Here is an 11,963-nt window from a genome sequence, read left to right as displayed (position 1 = left end):
ATGAACCTATAAAGTAAAAGCAACTAGTGCATTATTTACCACACATGGTTGTGCTCTCTACCTGTTTGAATACATGAACAATACATATTCACCACATTCCATCACCCTTCCACATCTTTTTTTAAGTGCGTATACTAGTGTAAAATTTATCTACACATCTTTTTACCCTCATCCATGACATCATGAATCTTTTGTGCAACATCATGTTGTTTGGTCCTGCTAATTCTTCACTCTTTTAACTGTGGTTTCCTCACTAACCCTACAAATGACATCCTTGCATAGTACATCAAGTTTTCTCTTCTAAGTTATCTTATTTTCTTATTTCTGTAATCCAATATTAATTTGAATACATAAGTACCTATCTCCTTGGGAGCTAAACCTTCAGTTTCACTGTATTTCAGATAAAATACTTGAGGCAGAAAATATTTGTATGTGTTACATCCAAATGACAAGAAGGAAAACTCAAACGTAAATTTGAAAATCAAAGTGATCCCTAAATTTGGGTTATACCAAAATGCATTACTATGAAAACACTAAACAAAAAGTACAATTCATAAATTTAATAATTAAAAATATATAATATTTTCCATACAACGTGAGGAATATAGTATTGTCTTTCATTTTAACAAACTTAATACAATATTGATCAGATTCAAACATTAGTATAAATATATATAGACAAAAAAATATTTAAATGTACTATATGGAACTTAACTATATCCAACTACCCTTAAATGTAAAAAAAAATTATGATACGCTTAAGAAAGACCAACCTTACATGCAATGTAATACATCAAAGAGTAACTCAATGATTTTAAAATGATGATTCATTATGAAAAATAATTTTTCAGTGCGGAATTTTTTACAAAATTAATACTTATATAGTGGGATATGTATTATACTTTGAAATTAAATGGCAGATGTTCACATTAGCTCATAAAGTAACACCTTCAATTCAAAATCTATATGCACCAAGAAACACAGCTGACGCGAAATTAATGTTACTGTATGGCATCTTTCATCATGAAAGGAGGGGTCGGACTGGTTCTTTACTATTAGAGATTACTCACCATGATCCCAAATCATTTATATATATGACATAATTGGATATTTGTACCATGAAGGAAGTGTTAGTAAAATATTGATAACATACATACTTTAAATATTATTTAACACCATGTTTTATCCCTGATAAATCTATCTTAACAAGTGGTATGAGACCATTTGTTCGATCCATAGGAGGCTCACACTAATGTTGAGGATGATGAAGATTGTGCATTAATAAAAAAGAATGTAAAACATACCTCAATACATCACGTCTTCTCCTAGTCAAATCAAATATTATTGAGGGGAGGCATTTTGGACGAACACCGGATGACTTCCTCAAGTCTCTCTACGTAATGTAATGCTCAGGAGAAAAACCAATTGCCTTATAACCCAAGGACCTAGCCAATATTAATAGGAAGGGGCAATACTTAATCCTCTTTAGTATATCTTAATTAATCCCATCATTAAAATTAAGATATACTTAGCCTCCACACATTTAATAAGCACACTTATTGTTATAATGTCTTAATCCCGTCATTATAATTAAGTGATCACATTAATTGGTATTGGTATTTGATAGCTTAATATGCAATTATATACATGCATATATAAATGTGCATAGATTCAGAAATTGATCTAACAATCTCCCTTTATCTATCTATGTGTGTGTGTGTAATGAAATATTGTATATCGTCACTTTAGGAGATCAAATTTATGCTATCATTATGTAAGATATTTCAAGAAAACTTGTCCATCCTAAACTGGCATTGAACCAATAGGTTTTTGTCACAAGAATCATGAACTAAACCCAAGCAATGATTATATACCCAATTCAATGAATGACATAGATGAAGTATGGATATGTAGCATGGAAATTACACAACACATGATACATATGTGTTCATTTCCAACTTAGACCTCTGCATTCTGAATGGAAATCAATTGAGGTTTGTTCAGATGGGCTTAAACTTAAGAGATTACCCATGCATGAAAATAAATCCAAAATAATTATATTTTTGAATGAGCATCAAAATAAAAACTCCCACTGAAACACATATCCTCATGAGGTATTAAACCCATATGAGCAGTGTGTTCATGAAAGACCTTTGGTGGAAGTCATCTCACAAGTGGATCTGCTACCATGGAGTTTGTCCCAATATGCTCGATAAACAACTGCCCATTCTGAACTTTTTTCTTCACAATTAGGAACTTGGTATCAATATTCTTTGAATTATCTAAGCTCTTGTTGTTATTGTAAAACATAATGGCTGACTGATTATCACAATAAAGCTTTAGCGGTCTCTCAGTTTCATCAACAACTCTCTAGCTTGTGACAAAATTCTTCGGCCAATAACCTTGATTTGATGCTTCATAAAATAATATTTATTATGTTGCCATAGTAGAAGATGGTATCAGTGCTTGCTTTACACTTCTCCAAGATATAGCTCCTCCTACTAACAGAAAAATATAGCTTGAAGTAGATTTTCTTTTATCAATGTATCCAGCAAAATTAGAATCAGAATACCCAAATGATCTGATTTCTTATAAGCAAGCATATGTCCAATATTTCTCTGAAGGTATCACATGACTCTTTTGGTTGCTATACAATGATTCATAGTTGGATTACTTAATTATCAACCAAGTATGCCAACAATATGAGCAATATCTAGGCATGTACAAAGTTGTGCATACATAAGACTTTCCACAGCTGAGGCAAAAAGAATCTTTTGCATTTCTTGACTTTCAAAAGTTTTCTTTGGACATTGATCCAGACTAAACTTGTCTCCTTTAGCAACAAGGGTTCTAGAGGTTTACAATCTTCCATGCCACACCATTTATGGAGCTTTTCAATTTATCCTTTTTGAGACAAACCTAAAGTATTTCGAGGACGATCACGATATATCAGAACGCCTAATACATATGAGGCTTCACTGAGATCCTTCATCTCAAAATGATTCGACAGGAATTTATTCATGTCATGAAGTAGGTTTGTATCACTTGTGGCCAATAATATGACATCAACATATCATACAAGAAGTATATGACTACTCCCACTAAACTTATGCTACACACATTCATCTACAAGAAGTATCTGAGATAGTGATTTGATGAGAATTTTAATAGCAGTGATGATAAGCCCCTTAAGACCATAGATGGACTTCTCTAATTTGCATATCATTGACTTTGGGTCTCCGATCACAAAATTTTATAGTTGAACCACAAATATTATCTCATCAATATCTCCATTGAGAAATGCAGTTCTGAAATCCATCTGATGTAGCTCAAGATTAAAATGTGCTACAAGTGCCATTATAATTCTAAAGGACCCTTTTGATGAAACTGGGCAGAAAGTCTCATTATAGTATATGCCTTCTCATAGAGTAAAACTTTTTCCAACAAGACGACCTTTATATATTTCCATATTATCCTTTGAATCCCTTCTGGTTTTAAATATCCATTTACATCCAATGGGCTTCGTCGTGTCAGGTAATGGGACAATATCCCAAACGTCATTGTCCACCATATATTTTATTTCTTCTTTCATGGTATCTATCCACTTTTGAGAATTGAAATTCTGCATGGCATGTCTTAAATTGAGATCATCATGTTCCATGATCTCTAAAATCAGTGTCATGTTCATGGAGAAATGTAATATAATCATCTATAATTGCAGTTTTTGTTTGTTTAATGAATCTTCTTAAGGGCATTTGTATTTGAGGTTGCAATGTTTGTTTAACTGAAATAGAGGATGATGGAGCATTGTCTGAAATCAGCATTTCTTGGAGTGTTGTACTTCACTTCTCAACAATAACATTCATGTGTGGTGAACCTTGTATGGTGTATTTATGAAAAACATCACACTTCTCTAGGTATTTAGCAAAAGGTCCTAGACTTGTTCACCTGATCCATAATATCGCCCATAGAATTCTCCTACACTATTGGATTTTATGGCATTAATCCACTTGTTGAGCTGGTTTTTGAATTCAGCTTTATATTTGTTAAGCATGTCTAGAGATTCTGATTTCTCATGAATGAGATATAAGTGGTCATATCGCGAATAATCACATGTGAAAGTGATAAAGTAGCATTGACCATTCCTAGTTATAGTAGGTAAAGTTCCATAGATATATGTATGTATCAATTCCAATACACATGAAGCCTGAATGGCCCCTTTTCTCTTATGTTTTGTTTTTTCCCCTTGATTCAGTGAATGCAATTGTTGATATTCTTGTCATCAAAGGAATCCATAATACTATTTGACACAAGCCGATCAATTCTCTGATAAGATATATGACTTGGTCTCTTGTGATATAATGATTTTGGAATTCTTAGTTGATAACTTCCAGTTTGCTTCTTTTGCACTAGCATGAAAATTTTCATTGGAAGGGGCATCTACATCAAGTATATAGAGGTTGTTATCACTCAATAGAGAGTTGGTGCCAATTAGATTTAATTCATGAAAGAGACTAATTTTACTATTTCCGAATATGCATGTTTAACTGAATTTGTCCAAAACATAGACATAAATTTAATTGCTTCTAAAAGACGGTACAACAAAAGTCTCTACCAAGTCTCCATTTATGGACTGCCCATTTTGCACCACCCATAATGGGTCCCGTGGGCCCTTGGGCGGCCCACAACGGGTCCCGTAGGCCCTTGGGTGGTCCATAAAGGGTCCCGTGTAGCCCAAAACAAGCCTTGTGGCCCTTTGAAGCAAGGACCGCCTCAAGAGTGGTCATAGCCTCATGAAAAAAGTCCATTGCCTCAAGATGGACATTGAGCTATCAAGATAAAAAAGTAATATATGGTTTTACTTATATAATAAGTATGGCTGATCTTGTGGCCATTACTGTGGATTCTCCAAGGACATAAGTTAATTAAGTTGACAGAAGTGAGTCAGATGAATCCATAGATTGTATTATATTGAAATGTTATTAGGTTAATTCATGTCCCAATTTACTAAGGGGTTTGCTCACCCGAGACAAAGGGCATCTTGCATATAGGAGGCCATGCTTTGCCTAACACATATGAGTCTCTAAGAATGAGATTCAATCATCTTAGACATGCCATTGTTTGGTCAAGATATGATCGTGTGCCCTCGACGTAAGAGGAGATTGACTTTAAGAAGAAGCAACAAGTCCTTGACTAGGGTGCTAGGGATATTGAAGAAGGCACTCTTTAATGATCCCTATTATACATCAGTACTAACTTGATAATGGATTAGGGTTTGACTACTACAAATACCCTAGTTCATTTGGGAGTCCTGCACAAACTGTGAATTTTAAACTAAGGAAAACTATGACGATAAAGGTTTCATGAGACATATTGATGGCACTTGATGTGTTGGAAGCTTCACCAATCATTTGATTAATTAGTATATATCCATATACAGTTAGTTAATAATATTGGCCATTAATTATTATTGGGGCATTAAATTTATTAATTAGATTGATATATGGGCATAAAAGTTCATATATATAATATTTAGAGGACATTGGTGGATATACTTTTTCATTTTTGAATTTTGTGAAAAGTCGTTGCCAGTCATTTTAGGTGCCCATGCCAGCCATACCTGCCCCCCCCTCTTTCTCTCACTCCACTTGAAGATATTGATGGCAAGAAGATCAACTAGCTAGATCTTACATAATAGTTGTAGATGAAGAGGAGGAGATTGAACAGTCCCTTGATCTCTTAAGTACTTCTAGAGGTCATGCAGGTGAAGGGTTGAAGATTCTCTACCAAGGAACAAGTCAAGGGTAGAAAAAGTTCCCCAACAGGTAATATGGATTTACTTCGTTTTATATATCAGCTAATAATTCATCATGTCTTTGCTGCCATTAAAAAATATTTTCTATCACTAAATTAGAGCTCCTGACCCAAAAAATAATATATCTAACCAAATAAGTCAAATTACTATGTAATCAACCAGATAAATGTGTTTAAAAAACAATATGTTTTTCACTTTGACGATGTTGAAATGAATATTTAGTTCATGAAAGTTGTTGAAACATAAAATACCATTTTTATAAACACCTGAATTTTAAATTTATCATGAAATAAATTTAAAATAATCACAATACTTAAGACATTGACTAAAAATTCATGATTCATGTTAATTGACCAAATCATAACATAACACACAGTACTAATTCCTGAGGGTGTCATCATTTAGATGGAAATAGGTCGTATTATATGTGATATCAATACAGAATGATGTAATAAATAGTTGTTTAACTTAATGATGAATCTTCTTATCTATAGCCACAAAAGCTTCCATTAACTAAAACATTGTAGCCTATTTATTATAAATTCAATCCTTTTCAGGCTTCCCCTTGTAAAATATCAGCTTATCAATAATACAATATGAAATTATATCCTTTTAATGCAATATAAATGCTAAGTTATCGTCTGAGCTCCTAAATTCTTTTATCTTAAATATTAAACCCATTAAATTTTAAAATTTTTAAATTAATAATTTTAAATAAATTATAATTCAAAATTTAAAAATTTTCCTTAATATTATTTCAATTTCCCTATAGTCTAGTTCTAACTTAAAGTAAATTATTAAAGTGACTAAGTTTAGCCAATTCAAGTTCAATATTTTATATGAATTCAAAATAAACTAACAAAAGTAATTCAATGGTACTTAACCATAATCTAATAATTGTAGACTAATTATATAATATTTTCATTCATGTTATTTAATTTCACTTATCACTACCAGAAGCCACATCCAACACCTCTACAAACCACTGCTACCAATTTTAGTGGATGACAGACCTGTTCACCAGCCAAAGAATAATTTACAGTCACCAGAAATAATCAATCCAAATTTATCAAGTGAACCAACAGCTGAGCAAAGGCGGTAAGCCAGGACTTGATCAACTAACTTTATCAACCCACCCCTCATAACCAAAGTGACAAAAACCCTCTCATTCAAACCAAACCAACTTGAGATCACCAGTTGAACCAAACCTACTTAAAGGAACTTTTTATTTAATAATTTTTTTCATGCTAAAAAATATTAATTTTTCCTTAAAATTTGATTAAATTAGTTGAATTGAACACAAAAAAACAAATGATTATTTGATTTTTTAAATTATTTTTCATAGTTTTTCTAATTTTATATTGAATATAATTCTTAAGAAATGTCCAGAACCCTAAAAAATAAAAACATTTATCAAAATATTTATAATCCAAAATATTCCTGACATTTTTTAATTTCCAGCTCCCTATGCATTTGAACCAGACCCTCTTCTATGATAAAAATTCTACTAATATGGTTTCATCAAGCTGGTTTATTTAAACAACATATTTTTATGCACTTTCTCATTCATCAATGACAACATTTTGGACTGTGTGATGTGCCTTAACAACTTATATGCTGATGATTTACAAACTTGAAAAAATAAGATTTTAATTCATTTTTGGCATGTTTTTTGTTTCATCAATAAAAATATAAACCTGTACTTAAGGAAATTCAGCTATTGATGAATACGAATCAATGGAGGGTATAAAATATTATTTAAACATTAATTAGTGTGATGATGGAGATACGTATAAAATACAGAGTGGAGCGACAAGAAATTGTGAGGCAAGATAGTGATAATTAGTATTGTAATTAAGGTGATTATACAGGGTACTAGATAGTGATAATTACGATCAAGTGAGAGTGAGGAAGTAGTGACGACAATGAGAATAATGTGTGGAAATGACGTAAAGAGCAACTCGTATAAGGTGAATGGCAAATAGGATGAACACAAGACAGTGAAGTGAAGATGAAGAAACATAACTAGAGAGTATATGTACATGATGCAATGGTGGAATCTAATGGTGAAATTGATCTAAGGTAACAATGATGTTGAGAAGAAACAATGTACGGAGAAGATACTTACTGTATCTCTTTTCATTCCACCAAGATCATGAGAATTTGGAGGTGTAGGTAAGATCCCTGTCTTCTCTAATCCCTTTTCCAGCATACCCACGACACGAAGAACAAGCTTCAGGGAACAAAAAATCTCACTAGCTTTCAAGCAGCCCACATGAGAAGGAAGCAAGATTAAGGATGAATTTGAAAAGGATCCATGCCTCTATTTATAGATCAGCATGCATGGACGGAAAGACGGGTGAAGACGAAGTGTCTCTCAAAATATTAGCTCAATCGGCCTTCAAGATTGTCAAATATGAAGCTTTGAAGTTGAAGCAATCCTAGCCATCCCCTTTTCTCTCTCCGTATCATCAGTGTTGATGCTTCCTCATTTTTCATTTTGTGCTTCAGTTGTACAATCAACTTTCACTTAATGATTGGCATAATTGTCTTTTCTTCCGTGATCGCACGCTCTGAGAGCCCCACGTGTACCTGTGTAGAAGAAAACGAATAAAAGAAGACTATCTAAATATCAATATTTATTCATTTGAAGTGGCAGCGCGTTGTCATTTCCCACATCAACATATATTTTTTTTTCCTTCTCTAGTGAATGATACGCCAATGTGTGACATTCATGTCAGAAAAGGGGAATATATTTCCCAATAATTGCTAAACTTGGCACACGATTTTGCAAGACACATCAGCTTTTGTCTCTTTTTTTAATCAGGTGCAAAAGTACATGTGTGCGGCACATCTACATCAAAATTTTAGACTTTTCTCTCTTCATTTATATTTTTCTTCTCAATCTACAAAAATGTTTTCGTTGCGATTTAAAATTCCTCCTTTTTCTATTGGTCCAGGTCCCCCCTAAAATAAAAGAATCAGAAACTGTTGGTTAATTATTGCAGCATTATGGCATCACAATTAGTGATGCCATATTTGCACCTTTGGAACGAATAAAGAGGCTAATCATTGCACTTGCTTTTGATCGGTCGCCAATCGATCAAATCAAATGGCGACACGTGGTGGGGTGTATTTTTCACGCAAAAATACGTTAACAAATCATAATAAAATAAATACTAAGTCAGAAAATTATAATGAATTTATATATTTAGACATGATATAAGGTCATAAAATTCAGATATATATATTCCAAATTAGAAAAATAATTTCTTGAATAATATGATGGTAGGAAAATATTTGAAAATTCTTTTATTTGACCAAAGCAAATTAAACTTACCATGACATATAAATAAGCACCAATGTTATGCAAAATGCAACATAATGGTTATGGCGAACATCCACACACATCCATAGGCTTTTTAATGGTATCATGTGATAACGTATGGAAGAAATTAGGATAATATTATGACTCAAGATTCATGTTATCACTAACCTTGTCAAAAAGATCATCCTCTGAAGACTGATTCTAATTATTTTTCATTTTTATTCAAAACCAGATGTATTTAGAATATTCATACAGATACATATCATCTATAATTTTTTATTTTATGAAATAATGAAGAAGCTACATCAAAAAAGGTGATAGCATTGTAAAATATTACGAGATATTTGTTCAAAGAATCACTATGAAATTAACATGTACTTATTTTTGAGGTTTTATTGGTTATCTGGGTGATTCTCCAATAATTCTTTTGTGCAGTATTTTGAAAGTTACAAGCAAGAGGAGGAAACATCCAAGAATATTTCAATGAGATTTCAAACGAAGAATCCTTATTTCTACATGTCTAGCAAAATTAAAGACTTCATATCTAAACGAAGGATCCTTCTATACTCAAAATTAAAGTTTTAATTTGTTGTTGGTGCTTTCAAGTTTAATAAATAAATATATAAACATGTAATCAATTTCCAGGTACATGTAAGCTCCCCCACTCCTCGTTTAACTCTTCTCAAACATCGAGGACACCAATAATGAGCTTGATGAATCTCAAAAAACTCATTATCTTTCAGTCATTCCACAAATGTTGGAAGCAAGTTTAACGATGATTTGTACCATGTTCCACGGCTCAATTTATAGATTACAAGGCATGAATGGACAGAGGAAGTGAAAAAACGCTACCCTAAAATGTTTTCCTTAATCAGCCTTCTAGATCATTAAATATGAATCTTGGCCATCCATTTTTTCCCTCTCTCCTCGTCGGAGGTGCTATGATGCAAGATGACTAGGGGAGACGGATGCAAGATGATGAGGGGAAACTGGGTACTAGGACGATTTAATGTTGGGGTAGGATAAAACAGACCACGAATCACACGATCGAATTTGAGGATTTAAATCTAGTGAAAATAATGATGGTGCATCCCCTTCCTCATCGAGGGCAGGAGTAATGTCTTAGAACCACCGCAGCGAAGCAAAGCACCAATGTCAATAAATTTGAACGGACGATAGCTATAAGATTCAAAGGCCTATTCAGTCTAATCGCTTGAAGATTCAAAATCCAAAACTAATCCGACGGCGGTGGATAAACACTCGAAGAATAGTGGATGAAGAACACGATCACCAAAGAGCACAGAAAGTACCTCTCCACTAGAGTAGTGCGTTGTGGTGATGTGAGAAATTCTCGACGCGTCGTTGGTAGGGGCGATTGATGTGCACTTTGACAGGGTGGGGGGGGCGATTGACGTTTACCCTAAACGGTAAACATGGCGCGCTATTGCAGGACATAGGATCTGAAGCCTTGGATGCTGATTGTAGGGGTCGTGTGGGCGCCAGGCGACCACGTGGGTGGGCGACTGCGCACAGTAGCTGCGTGGGCGGCGATTGTGCATGGCGGCTGTGAAGGCGGGTGGCTGCGTGCGACGGCCATGAATGGTGGGTGGCTGCGCGTGGCGGTCGTGAAGGCTGGTGGTTGCACGTGACGGCTTTGAAGGGCGAGCGGCTGCACACAGCGGCCGTGTAGGCAGGCGGCTGCGAGCGACGACTATGTGGGTGGGCGGCAGCGCGCTGTAGCTGCGTGGGTGGGTGGCTGCACGTGGCGGCCGCATGGGCGGGCGGCGGTGCGCGGTGCGGCTGTACAGAGCGGCCACATGGGCTGGTAGCTGCGCGGTGCTGGCGTGGATGGTTGGCTGCGCGTGGGCACGGGCAGTCGGTAGAGCGCGGCACAGGAGGAGTGGCGCCAGCGGCAACAAGAGGCAGCGGCGGCGACTTGGTTGGGAGACGGCTTGGGCAAACTTCCTTTTTAGAAGAAGAAACTTCAATTCCAAAAGAAAATTCACCAAGTGTTTCAAGCAACTTTGGCCTATGTATAGGCCTTGGAGGAAAGAGAAAGTAAGAGAAAATAAATAAAAATAGACGACGTGTCAATGTGTCATGTCAAATGGAAGTTCTGGAGTTGGCGTTGACGATGTGTCATGACACGGGATGTCTCGTGTGGGGGTGGAGGCTCATCCGGTTCCAATGTGCAGTCGTGGTCACCACCATGCTATCACTTCATCATTTTCCATTGGCAGCTGATGAATTCTACATATTCCTTTTTAATTATTGGTAGGATCTCCATGGCTTTTGTGATCAGCCGCTCCAAAAGTGACACCTATTGGGCCTGAAAGACAAAGAAACTTTTTTACCTTTTATTAAGTAATCATTGTGTGAGGTGGTGACGTGTTACCATGAACCACATCAATTATTTTTCTTAATTTTATTGAATGATATGCTGACATGTCTCATTCACATGAGAAAAAAAATCCTAATAATTTTGTGACATGGAGACACATCTTAGTGTTCCATATTAGTGTCATTTTTATTGCGACTTAAATCTCTTTTTTCTATTAGTCTATGTTACCCCCATGATTAAAAGTTAGAGAAATGGAACATTCAATGATTGGGACATTATGTCATTACAATTTTGTATGCCGTAATGGCACATTTTCTATGACTTGCATATCTAGTTATTGCAAAAAATTGAATGGTAACATGTGGTTGGGTTAAATTTTGAATGGAAACTATTTAATAAATTCCATTTACATCAAATAAAATGAAACTCTTCCATATTCATCTAAAGGATAAGGTATAATTATATTTTCATTTTTGAGT

The sequence above is a fragment of the Wolffia australiana genome, chromosome 14, assembly GCF_029677425.1.
Source record: "Wolffia australiana isolate 7733 chromosome 14, ASM2967742v1".
Lineage (NCBI taxonomy): Eukaryota > Viridiplantae > Streptophyta > Magnoliopsida > Alismatales > Araceae > Wolffia > Wolffia australiana.
Note: the sequence above shows the minus strand (reverse complement) of the source record.